This window comes from Rhinolophus sinicus, linkage group LG05 (genome assembly GCF_036562045.2).
Source record: "Rhinolophus sinicus isolate RSC01 linkage group LG05, ASM3656204v1, whole genome shotgun sequence".
Classification (NCBI taxonomy): domain Eukaryota; kingdom Metazoa; phylum Chordata; class Mammalia; order Chiroptera; family Rhinolophidae; genus Rhinolophus; species Rhinolophus sinicus.
This window is the reverse complement of record NC_133755.1, coordinates 54242434-54267695: the sequence shown is the minus strand read 5'-3', so window position 1 is coordinate 54267695 and position 25262 is coordinate 54242434. Positions and strand designations below refer to the sequence as shown.

The 25262-nt window shown below is 43.6% G+C and overlaps 1 long non-coding RNA gene and 1 pseudogene across 1 annotated transcript; both read right to left on the bottom strand.

Annotated features, from left to right (window-relative positions):
• Nucleotides 1–5376: 5376 nt before the first annotated feature.
• On the bottom strand, nt 5377–18308 carry LOC141571838 (uncharacterized). Its single transcript, XR_012496895.1, has 6 exons — nt 18176–18308; nt 15991–16089; nt 13993–14110; nt 13528–13630; nt 9408–9491; nt 5377–6585 (listed from the first exon to the last, which is right to left on the bottom strand). It is a non-coding gene; the product is annotated as an uncharacterized LOC141571838 (long non-coding RNA).
• Nucleotides 7579–7767, bottom strand: LOC141572015 (small nucleolar RNA U3; annotated as a pseudogene).
• Nucleotides 18309–25262: the final 6954 nt, after the last annotated feature.

Genomic DNA, 25262 nt, shown 5'->3' with positions numbered 1-25262 from the left:
TATTTATATGCCTTGATATTATTAGCAAAGATGCACTTGTGACTTTAAGAATGTAACAGAAAATGAATTAAATAGAAACTATACAAGAAAACAGCAACAAATCTCTTGAGGATCTTCTAAAAAGGAAGAAAATGTCCAGCTTGAATAATTAAATAAATAAACTAAGACGGGATTTGAGAAGATCATGACTTAGGCTGTGTTCTCTCCCTCTCACTTTGCTAAGGAAAAAGAGAGCCACCACTCAGGTGATGACACAGGCCAGGCCAGCCTTGTGCTCTCAGCATTACAACTCCCTATCTTGGTACCTGGTGAGCTGCAGGTCCAGAAATATCTCTTCACTAACACACACTAGAAATCCCCCCTCATATGATACTCATAGCTCTTTTCCCCACCTGTGCAATACACTCTCCCGGCAAACACTTTAAAACAAGTTGTGTTTTGGTTTTTGTCCTTTTAATTTTTTATTTCAAGAAAAAGCTTTCTGGACTCTGTTGATCAGGATTTTTAAAAGGATTTTAGTCTGCTAGTTCCAAATTAACAAGACACTTTGTGGGGACAGGTGCATTTTCCAGGCTCTCAGTCTCACATGGAAAGGTGCTGACTCGGTTATTAGATGGCCATCCGCTGTATCTGGGTGGCCATCAGCTGTTACCGGTTAGCCATTAGCCACTAATGTAACTGGCATGGCTAAGCTAGCAAGCATGAATTGTGGCTAGCAAGTGGGGTTGGGTTGGTTGGTTGGCAGAGAAGCGGACGGCGGATTGCGGATTGTCTGGCTCCTGCTTCCTGTATCTCCAACCCAGCCGCCAGTGAGAATATAGTGGTATGATTCCCCTATCTATGGCTCTGTGGGTGTTCTTTTTTGGCCTCACCATGTCCTGCATTCTGATGCGTGGAGTGGGACCAGAGACTCCACATGACACACCTCTTACTAGCCAACTACAAGCCAGGTTTCAACCTATAGCCCTAATATTCCTTAGACCAGTTTATCAAAAAAGATGTGAAGGGCTGGTGATTGTAGGGACAGAATTCAGTAGTGAATAAGTCTTTAAAGTGACAGAAATCTAACTCAACAGTAATTAATTAAACCCATTCCCTGCCCATTCCTCCTATGGGCCTCAGCACCAGCCACCAACGGAGTGCCTTCAGGTCAAGACCACGCTCACAAAAACGCTGTGTGTTAGGTGTTATTGCTCCCGGTTGGTGGAAAGAACACTGAGTTTAATAACCTTCAAAGTCAATTTCACTTAGCTAAATGAGTGTCTGATTCAAAACAGGTATAACAAATCCCCAAATCTGTGCTTTTCAGGGCAGGGAAGAGAAAGTTTGCTAAAGGCGGAGTCAGTGGTGAAACACCAATCCTTCCCCCTTCCCACCTCCCCCAGAGTAGCTCTGTTCTGCTCTATTGCACGTCTTGAGCATCTGGCTAGATTATATTCAAAGAAATGCATTTGCTATTTAGAAAGAAAAAACAACCCCTTGCAGTGCGCTATTCAGATATTTTGAGGCTAAGTTAAATAACACCTGATGTTTATTTATTATCAAAATTCTCAGTGGTTCTCAAATCTTGTGTATTTAAGAATCAACTTGGATGTTTGTTTAACCTGGAGATTTCTAAGCCTCACCCTCAGAGGTCTGAGGCTGAATGGTCTGGGGTGAAGCACAAGAATTTGCAGTTTTAACAGGTTCCCCAGGAGAATTTGATGCAGGTGGGGCGAGAGCTGCATTTTTGAAAAACTGAGCAAAGATATTTTGAAATAAATGTAGCCTTTGAGTGCCAGAAGTGGTCTAATCTTACCCCTTCAGCATAAGTGCCATCCCTTTGAAAAGCCCTCTTTGAACGGTTCAGCAAAGATATGTCTTAAATCCAGAATCTCCACCGTGACTTGAAGTTGAGGACAGAATAGTTACTGCAGTGGGAAAGAGAAGATGAGTCGTAGGACTCAATATAAACTCCTTCACTTAAGGTGGGAGGCTAATGTTTGAACGAGGGACATATACAGGGGAAAGCTAGAGTGTTCCAAAGCCAGCAGAAAGGAAACCCTCAATTAGAAGAACAAATGAGCAGCAATGAAAGAAATGAACAAAGAGATTATCCTCTTGAATAATATTGAGTAGTATTTCCTAGGAACTCAGAGATAGGCACATTTCTAATCTGCAAATCATAGCCTGACAGCTGGCTTCTGGCCAGTCCCTTTCAGCTGAGAGGATGTTCTGAGAATCCTTCCTCCTTGGACTCAGCATTGCTGACACTTCCCTGAAAGGATGAAGGACAAGAATGTGAGGTCCACAAAGTAACAATGATGGGATTAGTGGAAGCTCCAGGTTTTTGTTTCAGGAGGAGTTAGATGTAGTAATCTGTAATGGGAGCTTGAAGCTGTGTGTTTGTTAAGGACTTTATATGACATTGACAAGAATTATAATCTACATCAAATTTATCTTCGAGTTGAAGTGAGAGGGGTTTGTGGCTTAAATGCCTCCCCCAGGCACCCGTGCACATGGGATAGAACATAATTGTTATTTCGTTTTACTATCTTCCCTCCCCTTGCTTGTTTCTTCCAGAAGAGACAGAAGCTATGAAAGTTCCAGTGTTGTTGAATTTACACTAGCCAAGCCAAGTTCATGTCACAGCAGGAAGGCCTGCTGTGTCTGATGCAGCCAGGAGTCTGGGAGCACTCACACTGAGAATCAGGGTCAGCCCCAGACTAGCTGTGTCATGGATCCTCAAAACCATAGGCAGGCTTCACTGTGGACGCATGGCTGGCCTAGGACGATGACAAGTGGTCTGTGTGTGTTGCTGGGATGTTTCCCACGGATGCTAGTTATCCATGTGGACATGTAGGCGATGAGTGGTTCCCAAACCTGGCTGTTCCCCTCAGTCTGTTGTATGGGATTTTTCTCTATACCTGTTTCTTACATGTCCAGAGCCTCTTGACTTGCAGAGCACCCACACACAATCTCCTATAGGGACCTCAAACTCACCATGTGTCAAGTTGAATTAATCATTCCCTACCTACCCAGATCTGCTCCTGTATTTCTATCTTGACAGATGAAATCCTCATCCACCTACCTGCCCAAACTACAATCTTGGGGATCTTCATTTACTCCTCCCTCTTAGTGAGGATCATCCAGTCACAACCATTCCTGTTGATTTTACTTCATAAATACTCCTTATTCCCACCCCCTCTTCTGGATTCTTTGTCGCTGCTCTGGCTCAGGTCTTCGTAATTTCTTCTGTAGATTTGCAATAGCTTCCTTACCCATTGTTCTTCTGGGGTTTCTCAAAGAAGATGCTATTGGCACTTTGGGAAAGTAAGATGTGTATTTGTGCAAAATGGTTCCAGCATCCTAGGATTTTTAGCACCCAGAGCATACATGCACATGGGACGTGTCAGTAGTGCCCCCTAGTTGTAGGAACCAAACTCTCCTCCCACAAGTGGTGCTAGTAAGGACTTAATGCTTATCAGAGACCCAGGGATTTCAAGAGGCAAAGCAGAGCCTCAGGAACCATCAGGGGTGATTTGAGTCTAATCTGGCAGCAGGATCCTGTGCTCTTGATGGGGTTCCTATACACTCCTGAGATAGGAATGTGACTCTTCCAAGGAGCTCAGATGCAATAGACATTGCATCTCTGCCTCATGCTCTGTTCTCCTTCAATTTTATCTTCAGTCTCCTTTATTTTCCTTTTTACTCTTCACATTATCCTCCGGAGATCGATTTCACTTGCAAACTCCAAATGCCATGAAAATGCCAATTTCTCCCAAGCTTGCATCTCTAGCCAGAATCTCTCTACTGACCTTGAAACCCTTGTATACATTGATATTTACTAGATGAAAAAGGTGGCTATTCAAATCAGTTTAGAAAGGTGAACTATTTAACAAGTTGTGTCCGTACATATGGAAAAAGGTTGAGCTAGATCCTTAACCAATTATAGAAGTATGTTTCTGATCGTTAAAGAAATTAATATAAAAATTATAAAGTCATAAAAAAAATAAAAGGTATGTACCTTTTGATGGGTCTGGTTCAAGATGACAACTGAACTCACTCACCTCCTCCTACCGACACAAAGTCCACAGCTACATTTAGAACAATTTCCTTTGAAAAAAAACAAGGCTGGCTGAGCAATGACTACACATTGGCAAATGAGAAGAGCACACTTACACAGGTAGGAAAGGCTGGGACACAACCTTGCTATAAACCCCACCCCCCAGTGTGGGGATCCACAATCCTGAGAGAACTCAAAACCCAGATTTTCTTCCTGAGGAGTGAAGGGTTTGTGCCCCACATGAGGATCCCAACTTTTAAGACCTACACCAGAGATGAGCCTTCAAAACATCAAGTTTTGAAAACCAACAGGGCTCCGGTCCACCAGATCCACAAGACTGTAGCAATCTGAGAATTGGCTCTTAAAGTGCTCATGTGCTCAGACTCACCCACCCCAGGGCGCAGGGCAGAAGAAGCCAATAGAGGCTTTAAGTGAAAGAGGCTCATTTGCTTATATTAAAGTGTCAGCCTGAGGGGCAGGCATCTAATTTAACACACATCTAAGAGCCTGCTGGAACAAGCTGCAGGTCAGAGATTGGTGGGTACCATCTTTGCACTCTAGCAGGGCAGGAGGTGGGGGGATGGGGGTGCTGAGTTTAAAAGGTACAAACTTCCATATGTAAAATAAATTTTAAAAAGTATGTAAAATCCTCTCAAAACAAAAAGGAAAAACTACGAAAGAGATCAACAAACCTGATTATATCAGTATTGGTAACTTCTGAATAATATAAGACACCATAAACAAAATTAAAAACTGAGAAGTACAACCAAGGACTAAAGAACTCCTACATATGAAATATACAAAGAACTCTTACATATGAAAAAGAAAAACACATACAATTCAACATTCAACTGTATAAAACATATTTACAGGCATTCACAAAAGAAAATAACATGAACGGCCATTAAATATGAAAACAGCTCCCATGTATTACACTTAGTAATCAGGGGGATTAAAATTTGAGCAATGATAAGATTATTTCCCCTCTCTAGACTGAAAGAGAGAGAGAATATAGAGATAAGATATTAACTCCACACACTGTTGACACAGTATAAACTTTGAGTGAACTGAAAGGAAATTACTGTATTGCCCCGAAAATAAGACTGGGTCTTACATTACTTTTTTCTCCAAAAGACGCATTAGGGCTTATTTTCAGGGGATGTCTTATTTTTTTCATGTACAACAATCTACATTTATTCATGTACAACAATCTACATTTATTCATTTGTTCATGTATAAAAATCTACATTTATTCAAATACAGGCATGTCATCTTCTGAAACATTGTCATAACTCTCCAAACCCCGAATTCCAGCTTGAATTTCTTGCGACTCCATTTCCTGTAGAACCATTGGCCCCTATCTCTCATGTCCAGCAATAGAGCTCTCCTTAAACGAGCACTTCTTGTCCATTTAGCCTACTCGTAGTGCATTGGCAACACAGCTATTAGTGATTTTATCCCATGAATTCTTCACCCAAGTCACACCTAGCTCTTGCAGACTAGGCCTCACAATGTTTCCACGCTGATTTCTTTCCATTCTATTTTCAATATAGTCATTGATTTCCATGCACAAATCGTCCTTGAATGGCTTATTTATTGCAATATTAAGAGTCTGGAGATAGGCAGTCATTCCTGCAGGAATCATTATTTGATCTATTCTCTCTGCAAGGAACTTCTTCATGTGTTTAGCGCTGTGAGTGCTGGCTGAGTCCCAGACTAGCAGACCTCTTTGGCCACCTCGCAAAACAAGTGGTAGCATTAAATCGACCCATTTCTTTATAACTGCTTGTGTGCAACAGGCTTTTTCGGTTTCAAGAACATAAATGCCTGAAACACGGTCAACCTTATCTTTCTTGCCCTTAGTGATGATTAGAGGTGGAGCTTTCTTTCCATCCAGATGAATTGCCAAAATACATGTAACATGTGCATTTTTGTAACCAGTGGAGGGACTGTAGATTGACGAGGCACCCGTCTGATCAATTGTCGTTTGAGATCCTTGGCCCATAAACACTGCAGTTCCATCCATAGCAATCATGTTGGCGAGGTGGTATTTAGAAAAGTCGATGCCATCAACAAAGGACTTGAATGCAAGTGCATGTTAAATAACTTCAGTATCTGCCAGCATGAACAGTGTTGTCGATCTTAGAGACAGTTCATATCGCTGAAGCAAGCCATCCAGCCAGTGTTGTGATGCTTTGAATTCTTCTGGGGATATTTCTAACTGTGGTGCCATTGCAAGGGCAAATGCTTGACTGTCAGCCCTGTGCAAAACCAAAGCCTTTGCTCTCCTGTCAGCAATCCATTCACAGATGATGTCTTCCAGCTCAGGAAATAATGGTTGCCGACCTGATCCACACTTGTGCTTCTTAGCATTTCCCTCGTCCACCTGTTGACTGAGGTTACCATACTCTGCTTGCCATTTTCGGACCATTTGGAGATCCAACTTCTTTTCTTTGCAGAAAGCCATAAGATTCTTGCCCTGGGAGTCCTCCACGATTCCTTTCTTGTACTCGACGGAATAGCTTTCTTTTTGCACTCGTCTGGGGGTCAAAATATTATTCACTTTAAACCTAGCATTATTAAATCGTGTTAATTGAAGACTTATGAGACAGGAGTGGCAACAAAAATAATGACAGTTAAGAATGGTGGTCCACACAAAAGCGACGAAAAATTGCAGGCACCAAAATTCAGAAAATGTTTCTTTATTTCACATGAGTGCATTAAGTATGTCCATTGCAACACATGACATATTGAATTATGAAGAGTCATATTAGACACAACCACGACCGTTATCCAGTGCGCACATTACTCATGAGTTGTGTCTGTACTCCGATTTTTCATTCGGCAATAAGTCTTGAGTTCATCTGTTTGCATAGGCGTTTACCTCTCATCCAAAGTTCCCTGCTTGGGTATTTACAAACACTTGATTATAATTTATATTATTATTTATTTTAAGTATTAATGTCAATAATATTATTTGTTTATATTTAATCATATATTAATATTATTATTTTATAATTCAACATGTCCATCGTGTGTTGCAATGGACGTCCGAAATGCATCCTTCTGGCTGACGATCTTAACTGTGGCTTATTTTGGGAGCGGGGCTTATAGTACAAGCATCCTGAAAAATCATGCTAGGGCTTCTTTTCTGATTAGGTCTTTTTTTTCAGGGAAATATGGTAGAACTTAAACATACTCTTTGACTCAGTAATTCCACATCTTATCTACTCCCAAGGAAAACTCACACATATGCACAAGACACACAAGAGTGTTCATTGCAGCACTGCTTGTTACAGCAAAGAATTGAAAGAAACCTGCTGGCTAAATATAGTATGGCGCATCAATGGCTAAATATACTGTGGTTTGTTCTATCTTAAGATACTATATAACAGATTTTAAAAATACACCCTTAATATTGCCATAAAAATTGAAATAAAAGAATATAAATAGATGTTACCACTTCCCTTGACTGGAAAGGGAAAAAACCACAAGAATGGAGAACAAAATGCAAGCGATTACATTAGAAAAGAGCCTCTCAGCTTCTGTTCCCTCCCTCTTAAGGAAGAAAGCAGTAAGCCCACCAGGTGGCACTACTGGCCAACTGCACACTCAGAAGAGAGTACTACACTGATCATCATCAGGGTTTCTGAAGCTTTACTTTATTGAGAAACACTTCTCTGGTAACATGCGTTAGAAATGGTTCCTGAAAGGGTAGTTTTAAGAATCTGCCATTTGCCTCTGTTGGTTCTGGGAAGTCTATTTCTATTCTGTTAATGGAGAGATTTCTCCCATTTCCCACCCCTTCTGCCCTTAGAAAAATACATTTATCATAATTATATTCCACAAATTTAACAAAGCACTTTGGACTCTATTAAGTATTATTTCTTAAAGAAAGTTGGCGTCACAAAATTCCTAATTAGCATAGTACCACCCACCTACCAATCAGAAGCCATTATCATTCAACTGACAACAGGACCCTAACCCTCATGCTCCTCTCTGTGATGAGGAGATATTGGAAAATTGATGCTCCCTCCACTATAGTAAACCAGGTGTGGCTTAAATGTAGATTTGAGGTTATTTCTAATCCCCCTTTGTGTCAGGGATTCAATGTCAATGGAAATTTGTAATGCTCAGAACAGGAAAAATTATGTTGTCTCATTCTGTTTCTTAGATACCCATGTGGGGGTAGTGAGTGGGTAGTTGATGGGAGTCTCAGGTACAATGAAATGATCAGAGCTAGATATAGGGCCTACTTCTGAGGAAATACAAATAAACACAAGTACTAGAGTGATACTTGGAGATATTAATTAATGTGTTTCTCCTCTTGAGTATTTCTTTTTATTTATTTATTTTTTTTCTGAACTGTCTCTCTAACCACCTCCATCCAAGAAGTTGGGCCAGTTTAAGTTAATTGCCTCAGGGAAAGAGAGGACAGTAGAAAACAGCTGGCTAGTTTCTGGCTACAAAGCCCAAACTTGCTCAGAAGATTAAGTGAGATGCCTCTGAGGGTAAACATAACAATGGAGGGAGTACTTTTGAGTCAAAAATCATAATTAAGAGTTTACTGGGTGAGGTGGGGCTGGGAGGAAGTCTGGTGTTAAAGTCTAAAGAATTAGGAAATTTCCTGAAAGGAATGGCCACAGCCTCCCAGCAGTTCCCAAGTCCCAAAGGCCCAGAGCATTGAGTGGGTCCTGAAGAACGGGCCCACGCATGATACTGTCTGGGTAGAGTTCTTGGGGACAGCAAAGGTTGATAGAACTTCAGAGAGAGCTTTGGGGACCTGAGGCCAGTGAGCAAACAGTAATATCTCTGTGAGTAATTGATGGTTAATTCTCAACAATGGCACAGAGGAGGCAAAGAGCTGTGAGGTGGGGCGGAGATGAACCATAATATGATGGGATTAAATTTCCACTCTTCCTAAAGAGCAGCAGCAATGCTGATGGTGGTGGGGCTACAAATAGAAACTGAGTTAAATGTAGATGAATCTACATTTTTAGATAAATCTAAAATTTTTTACATGAATCTGAAGATTGAGATTCCTCCCTGAAACACAGACAGGTCTTGTTTTCTTATCAATGCTATATAGTAACGCTAATTAATGGGGAGACTCCGGACATCTATGCTTATTCTATCGTGAGATGGCCACATGGCTCCCTTGTTTCCTGAAAAAAATCACAAATGGGGAAGGAAACAACATATTTGTTTAGAACTATCAGCAACAGGAAGCACTGGGCACTGGAAGTTGACTGCAAGTAAAGAATGAACATAGATAAAGGATCACACATCTGAGCACCTCTTTGCTGATGTCTTTCTGGATCTACTTCTTCCCAGACACCTCAACCGAACTTCAGATACTTACTGGTACCTGCAACTGCCTACCCGTCTCTTCCCAGGATTTGTCCTATGAGAATGTCCGAACGATCACTCATCTGTGTCATTCATTCTGTCAAAAAATAAAGTAGAAACCACAAGAACATTTAAAAATACAACATTTATGAAATTTCCAGGCAAGGAGGACACCCCAGTGAAAAAATTCACTGAGAAGTTTGCAGATGGGGAACAGGAATGCTTATGCTAATTAAGGATGAAAAGAGTCCACGTGTCTGTTCCATTGTTCACTGGTCAGGAAATGTCTTCCAATAGGTCTGTTAGGGTCTGTCTTCCCAGGGTCACTCAAGTTCATGTCCTTTATCAATCAGTTGGGATGAAATATGATAGTCAGTGTGGTCATCTTATGGGCAAGTATAAGGGAAAATTTTTCCTTTGACAATTTTCCCTTTTTTTGCCACTAAAATCAATGGTGAGTTTGAATCTAAATACCGCCTGCTTTTTATCTGTAGGATAGATCCATAAAATGAGATTTCTAGGCCAATAGGTATGTGGATTTGTGATATCACTGGAAATTATCAGACTTTTTCAAACAATGCCTAAGCATTCCTGTTTCCTTCTTCTTTGCTAGTTCTGCTTGTTAAGTCCTTTAAATATTTTTAAGTAAAAAAATTTCCAATCTCAGGTGTGAAAATTATATTTTATTTTATATTAGTTTACATTATCCTATTAGTGAGATTGAGTTTCTTTTTATAGAATTTTTGGGTATTTGCATTTCTTTCTGTATCAATTACATGATCACATCCTAGGCCCACTTTTTCATTAGTCTGTTTTTAAATAAGTTTGTTGGCTCTCTTTGTATAAACAAAATCTATCTACCATATGTGTTAAATGTATTTTGTCTACTCTATTGTTTTGGTTTAATTTCCTTTATGATAATTTTTTTCATATATGTTTAAAAAATAGTTTAATACAGCAAGTTCTTGAATAACATCATTTTGTTCAATGTTGTTTCATTATAATGTTGATGAGATGCTGTAGGAATTTAGCTCTTGTTCATATCAATGAGCCTGTGGTAAAATTGGTTTTGTTATACATCAGTGTGCTTAAAGTCACAGAACCTGTTAAAGATGTGAAGCCAGGACTTACTGTATAGTAATCTTTTCCTTCATAGTTTCTGGATTTTGTGCTTTCTTAAAAAGGATTCCTCCTCTCCAAAGTTTTCAAGTAGTTTCCTAATATCTACATAAAATACCGTCATCCTATGTGATTTTCATCTTTTCTTGTGATGTTATTCTTCTCTCCTTTGGGTGGGTGCCCAGAGTGATGGGGTATTTCCCTCCTACAGCCCATAGCCCTTCCAATTCTTGGGGACCCTGCAGTTGACTGGAGTCCTTTTCTTTACTGGAGCAGTGCATTTAGTGACATCATGTGCCAAACAGGAGCCAATGCTACGATGCCCAGACTCTGGTGAACAGGAATATGGATGGAGAGGGAGGAGAGGGGGCAGAGAGGCATGGCTGAGGCCAGCTACTGCATAGAGTTTAACATTCTAGAGTAGAATTGGAGTGGAAATAGAGTGGGTGCTGAGGGCCCACTTCTGGGAAGACCTCAGATGCCACTTCATGTTGGGTCAGATTGTCCATTGTCTCTGTCCCTCCGAATGATAAACCTCATGGAGGATAAGGAAGGATTAGAGAGTTCCACCTCCAGAGCTGGAAGGCAATGAACTTTTCCTTGTTAGTGCCACAGTGTGGGTGTTCAGCCTTTTTCTACACTTATAAGTGCATGTGATACAAGAGGCTGCACTTCTCCTGTTTCTGTCTCTCCTAGGTACCAGCAACACCGGTTACTTTCGCAGGTGTAGGGGCTGGGCCCTGGACTCTGCCCCTAGCCACAGTGCTGGAGATGCTCTTTAGACACTCACGTCTGGATAAAGACCTTGATAGCCACTGCACTGGGCCATTAGCAAGGCTGTGGATGAAACCATGGTTGAGCAGGCCAAACTTTCCACCTGCCCCTAACTGGCCATGTGTGAGATTGAGCACCACTGATGAGGAGCTCTTGTTTGGGGAATGTACGGGGTACCCATGCCAAGATAAGTACAAGAGAGGAACACACAGGTTGCTTTGTGTGGCTGGTCACCTCCTCCTGGCGCTTCCCCTTGATCCTTTGCTTTTACAACCTGGAAACCTACCACCACCTTTATCTAAAAGATTCAAACCTTCTGCTGTGCTATGGAGTAATATAATTCTGTCATAAAGTATTTGGCACTTTTTGTCTCATTCCTAAAATCCGACATAAGAATCTTGTGTGGGAAGTATCTACAACAGACCTCAGAAAGCCAGCTTCATTCACATCACAAATGTCCAGCTTTGCCCTCCCCTCATTCTTTGTCTTTCTTGCTCACCTCATTTAGGACACACTTCTCTTCCTGGGCCTTGGAAACCCCTCTGGAACATGATGCTTTTCTGTTTTTCCTCCAACAACATTTGCATGGCAAAGCTTGGGCAAGAGTTGCTCATGTAACTAGCTTCTTGGAATAAACTAAGCATGCCTGCTTCCTGCCTAGTTCACTGAAGGGGAGGGACAATTTTGGAGGAAGACAAAGGAAGTATAAGTGAGGCAATGGAGAAAAACCAGGAGAGCGTGGTTGTGCAGAAGTCAAGGGAAGAAAGAACAGTAAGAAGGAGGACATCTCTTATGCTTGGAAAAAGAAACTCTCTGGCAGAGATGATGCAAAAGATGGACATTTCAAGGTGCTTGCCTGTTCTGGGTTCCTAAATGGAGCAGTGCCTACCAATGTAGCGGGGGGTGGGGGGTGGGGTGGGGGCGGGCAAGGGTAACAGTGGAGCAGGCCCAGGAGGGAGGAATATTTTATTACTGACATCATTTAGAATTGCTGTTGCATGGTGATAATAGAAAGCAGACCTATTTTTAGTTGGTTTTATTATTATGTTTTTAAATTCTTTACCAAAAAGGCGCTTCCTTATTGCTTGTACCCACTCCCACCCTCTATCACTCCCGTAGCACATGACTAAAATGGAGGAAACTATTATGAATATTTCATTTGTCCAATTTGGATGAGATGGGCAGAGAGAGGCCCAGGACTGAAAGGGAGGGCAACTCTAAAATTATCTGCATAATAAAACAAATTGTTGATTCATAGGCATGCCTGAAGGGAGAGTCATACCTGACCTAAAAAACTGAAAATTAGGTAATATTTAGGAGGAAATGACCCTGATAGAAGTGAAAAGTGGTAAGAAAGGGGAATGGCGGGGAGACATAAAAACTCAAATTTACATAATTTAGAGATAGATAGGGTTGGGCCTGGGGTAATTACTATGTGAGCCCATAACAGACACCTACTGGTGCCAAACATGCCAGGAACTGGAAATAAACAATCGAGTAAGATTAGTCCTCAGCCTTGTGGAGGTTCTGTTATAGAGTATGTCTTTCTGACATGGAGTGAATCCTGCCTTTCTTTGGCTTCTCTCCCAAGGAGTCCCTGACCATCCTTCAAGACTCAATTTAAATCTTACTTTCTCTATGAAACTCTATCCAACAACTTCATTAAAAAAAATTAGCTCTTTTTCTTTTAGAGCATTCTTTTATATTTATATTATGTCATTTGTGCTTTATTGTTATTATCCGTTTCTATATTTGTCTTCCTCAGTACACTGCGCAGAGGAGAAACATTTTGCGTTGTTTGGATTTGAGTCTATTGGATTCATGATGTTTATTAAAATGTGCACATTGACTCACAAGTGGGTGTTGTAAACAGTAGATTATAAGCAGTATATTTTAAAAATAGAGAAGAGAACAGAAACTATCAAAGTGATCCACACATTATAAGGATGAATAATGTTTCATAAAATTTGTTTCTGTTATCTGTGTGGGTGTTCTGAGTCACACTATAAAATGTTCTTATTGAGGATCATTTAAAAAAAAATCAGACACTGGCGACAGTTAAGGAGTAGACCCTAGGAAGAAAGCTATAACCAGAGATTCTGAAGCTTTCAGACTAGAAGCAGATCTATACCACACATAAAGAGCAATGGGTGGATTTATACATTTATAGCTTAAATAATCAAATAAAATAAGCACCATGTTCTATAGATTATAGCAGAGATCACAAACCACAGACGTACCTCAGAGGTATTACGGGTTCAATTCCAGACCACTGTGATAAAGCAAGTAGCTCAATAAAGCGAATCATAATTTTTTTGCTGGGTGGAGAGTCTTGTCTTCAACCTATAAAAAACACAACATTTGTGAAGTGCAATAAAGTGAAATGCAATAAAACAAGATATGCCTGTACATCTGTGAAGCTATTAAATATTTTAGGTTTTGTGGGACATAAGGTTTCTGTCACAACTACTCAACTCTGCTATGGTAGGACAAAAGCAGCCACAGACAATATGTGAAGCAATGAGTATGGCTGGGTTCCAATACAATTTGAATTTTATATAATTTTCATGTGTCCTGAAATATTATTTTTCTTTTGATTTTTTCAACCATATTTTAAAATATACTGTATTAATAGAAAATTTGAGGTCTTGTAAGGCCTGTACATCAGGGGATGATTACCATTGAAAAGATAGTTTGTTACTTACAATTCCCAAGAGAATAGGGCCCACCACGCCATGGGGGGGCCACTCCAGGAAGTGCCAGGATCAGTCAGGAGGCAGAGGAGTGAGGGGAAATCATAGGCAAGAGCCTTTACTGTGGTTTCTGCAGGAAGAAATGGGAAAGGCAGGCTTAGGGTTGGCAGGTTTGAATAATTTTAGTGGGCTCTGGGGCATAGGATCTGTCCCTGGTTGTCAGGTACCCAGCCCTTTGTGATTAAGGCAGGTGGCCAGTGGCCTGGAGTGTGAGAGCCAAATAAAGGAGGGGTTGGGGGTTGTGGGCTCTTGACTGGTTGGTTTGTATGTACTTGAAAAGCATGTTGATTTGTTAACCATCTCTAGGAATTGGCTACCCCTAGGAGGGGCAGTTCCTTCAGGATTGTCAAAGCCCCAGATATCAAAGCATCAAAATATAGAAAAATAAAAGGCATGGTTGCTATACATGGCCATACAAAAGCAGGGGCAGGCCAGATTTGCCCCATAGGCTATGAAAATTGTGGACCCTGAGAAAGATACCCACTAAGAAGGACTCCTAGGGGCTAACTGGGATCAAATGTAAAAACCAGAGCCTAGCAGCCCTTTGCACACAGAGTCCTCTCACGCAAACCACACTTCAGGGAGAAGACTGCCCTAAGCTGCCTGCCTCCTGCAATGAACTGCCTTCCTGCACTGTGTTTTTGCCACCTGAGTCAGCCCTTTTAAAGGAGATCCTGGAATCCTATTTCAACCAGCTGAACAGAGACTTTCCTTATCCAATTGGAGCTGTGCAGCTATACCCCTATTAGCATCTTCACCAACCAATCAGAGCAGCTCCATTCTGACCAATAAGGACAGTGCCTTTTGGACCATTCCAAGAGGACTCCAAGATGTGGAGGTCTCATTTGCATGAGGACAGACCAATCAGGGACCAGGGGTGAGGACTTCTGTTTACATAAGTCATCTCCCCTCTGGTTCAGAGAGCACACTTTCCCTTTCCACTGAAGACTGAAGACGGTTTTCCCAGCTAGAGCTGAAACACCAAGGACGTCTCACTGGAGCGGACTGGACCAAAGCAAGTGTAGCAGACCAGAGCAGAGCAGAGCTGCTGGCTGGAGAGAGGCCTCGCCCCAGGGCTGCCTCAGATTCACCCTGTTTCACAGCCATACTGCTTCATAATTGAGCTGTAACACTACAGAGTTGTTCCACAGCCATGCTATATCACAATTGAGCTGTTTGCACTGAATAAAATTTCTTTCTTCACCACACCCCAAATTGGGGGTTTCCTGTTGGTGTTGAATTGGCACCAATGACCGACCATTGGTTGACCAAACAAAGATAATCTTGAAATAGGTGTGGCACATTGTGAGGTGACAAAAGCTGGGGAATCTAAGTCCTCTTAACCTTGTAATATGTATGTAAGTGTCACCCATGATTAACTATAATACTATATATATTTAATCTTTTTGCTTTGATCAAGTTTAAATGTTTAAAATTATTACTTTTTCACAAACAATTTGAGTTTCATTATTACAATTTTTGAAAATTACAGAAATAAGAAAAATAACAAATATTTTGGTTTTCATATTTCAGATCTTTTTTCTGTATAAAGAACCATGTATGTATTAACCTAACAAGGTATCAGGAACATTCTCCTGTGTCAATAAACATGGACCTTCGACATCACTTTTAATGTTTGCAGAGTGTTAAATCCTGTGGTTGCACCACAATTCATTTGGCTGATACCCTGCTGGTAGACAGTAGGGGCATATATTGAACAACTGAAACTATTTCAAGCTGAGCTGGAGAATGTGGCTGAGACAGGCAGCTGGGGACAAATCAGGTAATGATTATTCAGTGACCCACCCTTGCCTTTCTTGTAAGTTATTTGGCTTAGATTTAGCTGCAATTTTGAAAGCTAATCTGGGTGTTTTGCAAGAAAAGCAAATAAGCAGAAGTACCCTCTGGAGCCTTAGAAGCAGAAGTGGGTTGTGCGCAGTGAAATCTCACCCTTGCTGGGGGCAGGTGGACAGAGGACAACAACACCAGACTCATCATCTTCCTGAGGATGACTTCATTAAGGGGGTAGATTCTGAAATGCAGTACAACCTTGAAAAAAACAAACAAAACCCATAGAACGTTTCCACTCTATCAAAGCTTGCTTTGAAAATGAAATATCCGCAAAAGTGTGGTTAAGAAATTCTCTAAGTTTCAACACAGACATGAGTACTTTAAAGTGTATCAACGGTGTGACCTTGAAATCAATGTACCATAGCTGCTTCTTCCCTTCCTCCCTCTCCTAGTTTTTGGAGTGCCAACTTTGTGCCAGGCGCTTTGCAGGCACTAAGGATACATAACGGACACACGCAGATCTTACTCACGAGGACCTTATTCACAGTTCTTGGAGGCAGTGTGCTATACGAACAAATCCACCAGTGCACGTGTAAGGTCCGAGGGGAGCACAGCTTTGTCTCGGGAGTCAGAGAAGATCACATAGCAGCTGATTTTTGAGCTGAATCTTGCTAGGAAACAAGGGGGAAAGGCTTGTGCAAAGGCATTGAGGGGGAACTCACAAGCCTGATATGCGCAGAGAAAAGGGCAAGGCACCTGGAATATGGGGGCACGTACTTGAGGTGGGGCCAAGGCTAGAGAGTGAGCAGAACTTTGTACCATGTGGAGAGGGAACCAGCAAAGGATTCTTGATGGAGAAATTATGATTGGTCATGATCCTTTTTGGTTCCTTGCCTTCAAGCATACTCTACCCTGAAATGGCTTTCCCAGTCCCACCTTCCTTTTCATCTGATTAAATCGAATTCATCCTTCAAGTTTCAACTCACATGTCACCTCTTCCAAGAGCCTTTACTTAATCTGCCCCCGCCACCCCAAGCAGACTGATTTGGATGTCCTTCCCAGCACTCTGCTAGATGGCATATCTCCTTGATCACCTACCACACTGCACTATAACTATTTATATAGCTGTGGATGCCTTCTGGCTGTGATTGTCTGATTTGGTTTTTATGCCCCCAGTGCCTAGCACAGAGCCTGTGCAGAAAACATGCATGTTTGCTTTCAGATCCTTGCAGCTCCTTGCTGGGCACCACAGCCACCAACGCTTGCAAAGGACTAATCCCAGGATCACTTGTCAATTGGCTTCCTGCTAGGTTTGGCCAGTGGGAGGCACTGGTGGGAGAAAGGGAAGGCCAGAGTGTTTCTCCACCTCTCTCTCTGCCTGGAGCAGTACTACTGGCAATGGCTCCCTCCAGCCTCCAGCTCCTGCAGGACAACCTCTCTCTCCACAGTTCAAGTTTCTGCCAAGTGCTCCCTTCTTCCGTCCAGGCTCTGATAACACACATCCTCCATTAGTCTCTCCAACTTTAGGGACCCCATGCTGCGGTTGCTAATTCCGAGTTGCTTCCTTGTTCTCTGCTTGCCTTTTCAGCTCATCCTATAGCACGGTCACTGGTCCTCTGTATTCAGTTCCCTCTGTTGAATTCCCTGGCATGGACCGTGCATTTCGACTAGATGATGATGCACATAGTGCCCAACTGGGGTGATCGATCTACATGAATTGGACAGTGCTCAGGAAAGACACGCTGTGGTGAGTGGGAGCCAAGCTGGTGGGATGGGACTTGATGCACCAAGGTCATTTGGACACAAATGTGGCTGTCCCAGAGGAGAAGTCTGAGCTGAAGCAGATGCAGCAGAAATGAAGAGAATCCTGAGACACTGATGAGGGAGAATGGATTCTCCTTCATTCTCTAGGAATGACATGGAGGGTAAAGGAGACGGAAGCAGCAGCTACAAGGACTCCCAAGTTTCTCACTGGGGCCCCGGACGTAGTAGTTGGGGCCAGTCACTCTGACGTGGAACAGAGGATCAGAACTTCTGTGGGTCTGGGAGACTTGAGAAAGGCCCTTCATTCTCTCTCCTTCTCTGTGGCCTCATCTCTAAAATAGGGGTAATGCAGCACACTGCAGGGCCTCCTCCCACTGTGCTAAGAACCTTCGAGTGCTATGGGCTGAGCTGCTAACTGAGGAATGCTAACAGTTGAGAAGTACAACAGTTGATGGAGAGAGTTAGGCCCGGAGGAGACTTAAAGAATGGAATGTTCTCCATCTCTCTAAGTGGATAGATCAGAGCCGAGATATCCCTTCTAGTTCTGACACTGCTACCCAGTATCCATGTCATGGCTCACCTTGATCAGGCCTCTGTCATCTGTCAAATGATGATCATAGGCAGGGGCAGGACATGAGGAAGAAGAGGAGGAGGACTTCAGTCAGTGGTTACTGCTCATTGACCTGTCCCTGAACGTGTGGCAGCAGCAAGGAGGATGACTATGGAGCCAGATCAGGGTCCCGAAAGGACTGGATGCTGGGCAGGAGGACAGAATTGGGGCAGAATTGGGACTTGTGGGCAGAACTGGGACGTGAGCCATGGGGGAGGAGTTTGCACCGGGCTGGGGGATGGTGGTGGAGTAGGGAGAGTGGAGAATAGCTTTACCCCAGGAGAATCAGGGCAGTTCAGGCTGGGACTGCCTCTTCAGCCCTCTCCCTAGGGCCTGGAGAATGTTAACAGGTTTGGGGCAGCCCTGGGATGGCAGTGTCCTCCGTGAACTGGGCAGGTCCTCGCCACAGAGTCCTCAGTGAAGAAAGGAAGGAGAAAGAGAGAGCCTGAAGTCAAAGGCACCTAGTCTGCAGTGACCCTGTTTCAACTAAGTGTCCCAGTGGAGGCATGAGACCTTTCTCCAATATGCCTGGAAGGCCCTTGAGGGTAGGGGCTCCAGGCTTGAGGGAAGATGACCACCCCTCCACACTTCTCAGATGGCGGTAAGGACTTGGCAGCAAATGCCCTTCCAAGAAATCTTTTCACCATGTCTCCCTCTTCTCGCCTCTTCAGGTATTTTATAGAGCCGTCTACATTCTCAAGGGTTATAGAACCAGTTTAGGATATTACTTCTCTGAATTCTGCACGTGGTGAGATGACTCTCACCAGCCAAGCCTGGCAACAGGTGAGCCTGGGCAGGAAAAGTCCCATCTGGCAGACCTGTTACAGGGTGGGTGGAAACTTTAGTGGGCTGGGATCAACTCACAGATTCTCAATTCACTCAATCGCTGGCTCCGTCGTCCATCACTCCCACAGAGCCTGTTCTTTGTCAGGAGCCTGGAAACACCTGAGAGACTGGACAGCTCTAATGTTTAAGCAGTCCTTATTCCATTCAATTTGGATTGTCTTTAAGTTATCAATTTTTAGGCAATGCTTCTGGCTGGGACCCAAATCAGCAAAGAGTATGCAAGTGGTCAATATTGTTCCATTAACTTGAGTTGCAAATGTGGGCAGATCTCTCTCTCGTTTCACCTTCATGGCCAGTAACCTCCATCTAATTAACAGAAAGTCAGCTTCTTGAGGCCGCCTCTCTCACCCATCCTAGAAAAGGTCCGTTGTGTGAGGGAGAGAGCACTGGATCGCTGTGTCCGCCGCTGCCACACGGTGGCGCCGTTGAACGGTTCCTCGGCCTTCCACAAAGCAGCTTTTGTCCGTGTCCCCACGCAGCCGCTCAGGTTCTGAGGGAGGATGACCCCATTCCCTCGGCGGTAACCTCAGCCAGGGTGACCCCCACTTGCGCTCACGAGGTTGCTGCTCAGCTGAGCTCTGCCGCCAGTTTTCTTTCACAGCCGCCGTCCAGGTGCCAACTGGTCCCAGGAGCCCCAGGGCAGCATAGGCTCCCAGAAGCCCAGAGAACCTTTGTTTTCAACTAAAAACACCAAGTGTCCTGTTATCACCTCCCCTTCTTGAACAGTGGGGCTACCTGCCATCCATCTAGACTTCTGAGAAAAGTACCCTCAGTGACTCCCTAGGGGATTCCAGGTGCCCTGCGTCTTCCCTTCCCTACCCTCTTCCCTACACTTCAGGTTAACAGCCCAGGAAAGCCAAATTGGTTTTCTGAGTCTACAGGCTAAGAAGAAGTTGGCACTTTTCTTATTTTAAAAAAGGGACTGTAAATGTAATCTTTTAATCTTTCACAGGCACTTTCTTGTAAGTCACTCTGTCTCAAAGTAAAAGTATGTCTAACAGTCTTTAAGATCTAGAACAATCTGTGGCCCTGACCTTCATCGCAGACCTCTGGGAGCGTATTTAAAAACAGCACTGCAATCTGACCCCTCTGACTTAAGGAAGTTAATTTAGATTCCAACGGCTTGTTCATGCATGGCAATTAGTTTTTAAAGCTTCCAAGAGCAAAAGGTAGACTCCATGGAGATGTAGAGTGTGAACCTAGGGTTTTTGTTGCAGGGAAGGAAGTCAGGGAGTGATAGATGCCATGCCAGTGACTAACAAATGTCTCACCTTTACTGAGTAAGAGCCAGGCGCTGAGAGGAGCAGAGGGCTCCCAGGGTGAGACAATAGATCCCACAATCAGGTATCTTTGAGCTGCCATTTTTGAACATGGGCTGCCATCAAAGATAGCATCTGCCATCTTTAAATATGAGCTATATGCAAAGCATGGGGGGGAGACACTTTGCATATGTTATTTCTAATCCTCACAACCACACTATTTGGCAGTATTTATTATCCCCATTTTACAGATGAGGAACAAGTGGCTCAGAGAAGTTAAATAACCAGTCCACTGTCACACAGCTACTAGCTATTAGTGGAGATGGGATTCAAACCCAGATCTTAGGACTCTGCAACTCATTCACTTCCCTTAATCCTATGTTACTTTTTGAGAATGGTATCCACCTTGGTAAAGGATGGCAGGGAGAAAGTAGTTGGGAATAGATTTGGCTGTATTGCAGGGTTCCTTGTGAGATTTCAATTTTAGACAAATGATACCTTTGCCTATGTGTCAACCATGAAAACTGTTCTGACCTATAGTCTCCAGTGGAAAGAGAAACAGTGGGTGTGAGCAAAGGGCACAGAATGACCTTAACCACTTCTTCTCCTTGGTAGTCAGTGGGCTTCCTGTTAATCTGGCATCTTCTTTTGTGTCTCTGTGCCTTTGTCCTGCTGTTCCCTTGCCTGGAGTTACCATCATCCTCGACTTGGCTCCACTTGGAGAAAGTCTGACTGTCACCTCTATAGATCTTCAAAGAAAGCCTCTGCAGGCTTTCTTTCTCTGAGGGCTCTCCCAACACACAGGTGGAGTTAGGCATTCTCTCATCTAGTTCCCATTGTTCTTGCCCAGGCACCAGTGCTGTTATTCAAGACACAGTCATTGTTTGTTTAGGCCCCAGGCTTCTTGGGTGGGAGGGGAATTCTCTTTTAACCAAGACAAAAGCAGATGCCAGGAATGATGAGTGCCCCAAACTGTCAAGAACAAGGATATCCAAAGGGAGTCTGCAGAACCCCCAAACCAAAGGGGGCTGTGGTTAGGGGATAAAGCTGGGTCCTGGAGCCAGGAACTTGGAGACGCTGATGGGAGCAAGCACTGCAGCATCTGGCACGGCAGCATCTGGCACGGCTGAACATAGATGGAGGGTTTTTAGGAAGTGGGTGATGAATGAGGGAGGAATGGATGAAATATGATGGAGCAGCCTTTATTAAGCCAAACCTGAGGCTGTACATATTTGTCACAGGCAGTCACTGGAGGCTGGGTTGAAGTCATAATTCTCCCAAGAACTTGTCATGCTTCTGGAACGTCCTCCTGTGCTTCCCAACTGACTACCCCACCAGTTTGACTGAAGACCTGGACCACTTGAATTGATAACCACACCAACCATCCTGGCCAGCCGCTCTCTGAGCAGTGCTTCCCTCTCCAGGTATGCACAGCTAGAAAGAGTGGAGCCCTACGTGGTGTTACAGGATGACTGAACCCCTTCATTTTGGGGCCGGCTCCTACTCCAGGCCATGAATCTAATTGTGCCCAACACCCCCTTGTTTTTCTAACTTTGAGTGTTGGGAATTTCCTTGGTTAGGCCTCCAGGTCTTCCCTCCTTCCGGATTTAATGAGCTCATTTATTTTTGTTTTCCACTTAACAGGTTTTAGGGCTGGTTAATGAGTGGTGGGTTCTCTTTAAGAGCCAAGTTGGGCCAAGCACAGGGTACTTTCCTTGCCATTTCTCAAGTCCCCAGTGTCTCTCGCAGGCTCTCCCCAATTTTGGCAGCCTCCCGATCCCCAGTGCAGTTCCCACCTGTGGAAGTTTCCGGAATATAGCGACAGAAGCCTTAGGGTTTTGTTTTGCCCCCCCCCTTGTCCCCCCCCCCTGTATCTTTCCTGGGACAGTTGTTTCAAGATGAACGTGTTCTTTCTAGAGAGAAGAAGCTGTTGAAGGTCAGGAAAGAGATCCATTTTAACATACAGCGTTTCCTCTCTGAGTTTTGCCTGAAGCTTTTGGTAGATTTGGAGGTGGGGGGGTGCTGGTTGTGAATTCCAGAGAGACTTGCCAGAGGCTGTTTAAACCTCCTTTATGTGAAGCTGTTGTAAAGAGCTGCCAGGAGGGAACATAATGGAAGGGAATTTGGAAGCCTTGCTGTGGTGGTTGGTGTTTGGGAAACTTTCAGCCCAGAGAGAGTGGGAAAGAATTTAGGGTCCACATGGCGAGAACAAGAATCTACAGAGACTCAGGGACTGACTCACTTCCTAGAAGCTCCTTGAGGTAATGATTTCACAGTTTTTTTATTGACTCATGTACGACAGAAAGTTTAGCCCAGTCTCCTTGTACATTTGTCCATCAGTCCATCCATCCATCCATCCATCCATCCATCCATCCATCCATCCATCCAATAAACAAAGACTGAGCACTTGCTGTGAGGCAGGCATTGGGGCTGCAGGAGGTATGATTGGATACAGCCCTAATGAATGCCCACAGATCGTCTCCGCACATTTCAGAGTGAGGATTCTTGTGCAGTGGAGGCCCCAACAGATAGTGGGGATAAGTCACAGGAACCTTAGGATAAGTCACAGAATCCTTAGCATGCCATGTTTGGGTAGTTTGCAGAGCAGTTGTTAATTCCTTGTTTCCTGCTGAACCCCTGAATCTTGGACACAACGCTCCCCTTCCTGACTCCCCGCTGTGAAGTCACAGCCATCAGCCTGCTTCTGCCTGGGGTCCAGGCTGTGGGTGGCCATGGGGAGCCTGAGGTGCTTCCATTTCAGGTTGTGGTCTGACTCCTTACCCAACCAGTAAAGGTCAGAGAAAGGGGCTCAAGTGGGGAGGTAGCCTTCCTTCAGCTGTGTTGGGTTGCCGTGGGTATTAGTCTGCTTGGGCTGCTGTAACAAAGTACCACAGACTGGGAGGTTTAAACAACGGAAATTTATTGTCTCCCTTTTCTGGAACCTAGAAATCCAAGATTGAGGTGTCAGTAGAGTTGGTTCCTTCTGAGGACCAGGAGGGTAAATCTGTTCCAGGCCTTTCTCCTAGCTTCTGGTGGTTTTCTGGCAATTATTGGCCTTCCTTGGCTTTTAGAAGCACCGCCCCATTCTCTGCCTTCATCTTCACATGGCATTCTCCCTGTGTGTGTCCCTGTGTCTAAACATTCCATCACTCTAGTGAGTTAACTAATTACATCTGCAACAACTGTATTTCCAAATAAAGTCACACTCTGAGGTACTGGGGGTTAGACTTCCATGTGTAAATTTTAGGAGGACACAGTTCAACCCATAACACCATGTTTCTGACTTTATTCCCCTCCTGCTGCCATCAGCAGAGGAGATCAGAGAGATTCTCCATCAGGGAGGGTCAGGAGTGGTGCCCCAGGGTGAAATCCAGGGGAAGAAGCATCTGCTGGGAGGGGAGTTTGTGCTGGAGAGCAGCAGCCTGTGGAGGTCCCATGGACTGCTGCAAAAAGGGGGAGTCGCAGTTGGCAGGCACAGGGATTTGGTCCTCTGTGCCTTTGTGTTCAGAGCTGGAAGGAGCCTGAGACTAGGAAAGCCCCACGCGGGAGTCCTTTAGCCTAGGACAGAGTTACCTGAGGAAAGCAGGGGGCAGGCTGCCCCCTGGATCGGGGTGAGGTGACCCCTGGTGATTTCGGTGACATTGGATCTACCGGCAGTTTCTGAGTGTAGGCCAGGATCCTGTCTCATGAGAGTGAAGAATGGAAATACGGACCCAGGAGAGGCAAAGAGTTTTAAAAAGAGGATAGTTTATTGAAAGCAAAGAGTCAAAGCTCCCAAGCGGGAGGGGGTCCTGAATGGGGGTGCCTTGTGACTGAGGCAAAAGCTCCTACTTTTATACCTTCTCTTGCCTGCTTGGGGAAGGGGAGCTGTTTGAAGAAGGGAACTTGTTTGAAGAAAGGAACTGGCGCCTTCTAATGAAATTCGTCTACCGGGTTTGTTCTGCTTGCCCATCCTAAAGGAATTAACAAAATAACCTACTCTTATCTATCAGATCTGCTCCTTTTGTCAGGCCAAAAGGAATTTTATGATTAATCTCAGGGCCTTGTTACATTATGTCCTGCAGGGAAGGAGTGATTTCAAAACCTAAAGTTTTAGGATATGGTTGTGTTTTGTTTATTCCACCAGGGACCTCCCTGTCTACCTAGGGACATGCTAGCTAACCTGTCTCACTGGGACGTGAGGGAAAAGGGAGAACAGTGATCAGGGTCCAGAGTTCTGGGGGACGTTCGGGTAGCCTGGTGGGCAGGAAACCAGAGTATGAGGCTCTGTGTGTCTGGGGTCCGGGGCGGGGGGTGGAGCCTGGGGTGACTTGGCTTTTATTCCTGCAGCCATTCAGGATTCACTGAGCCCCTCTTAACCACATTCTCTTTGAAACACAGATGAATTTAATTAGAAAACATAATTATAGTGGGGCATTTTAGCAGAGCGCTTGTAGACTTTTGTCAGATAATTTTGCAAAAGAAAATAGGGGACCTTTTCTTTACCAAATATTAAAATTTAAAACACAGTGATTGGCATCAAGAGAATATGTTTTGGCACATGAGTAAATTAGCTCAATGGAATAGGTCAGATTCTAGGAATGGACACAATATGTTTACATACTTAAAATTTGATAAAAGTGACATTTCAATTAAGTGGAAAAATTATGATTGAGTCAAGAAATGGTATTGACCTAATTGGCTCTCCATCTGGGGAAAAAAAGGGGCATCGACACTAGCTCGTACCATACTCAACATTAAATCCCAGATATGGGTTTGGGTTAAAGATCTAACTAACTGTAAGTAAACAAATAAATACATACATAAAATATTTGAAAAAAATTTAACAGAAAATTCATTTTCAAATTTCAAAATTTGTATAACTTTAGAGTAGAAGGGATATTTTTAATAATGGTGGAAATCCCAGAAACTATGAAAGGAAAAAGAATAAAAGATGTTCCTGCATATATTTT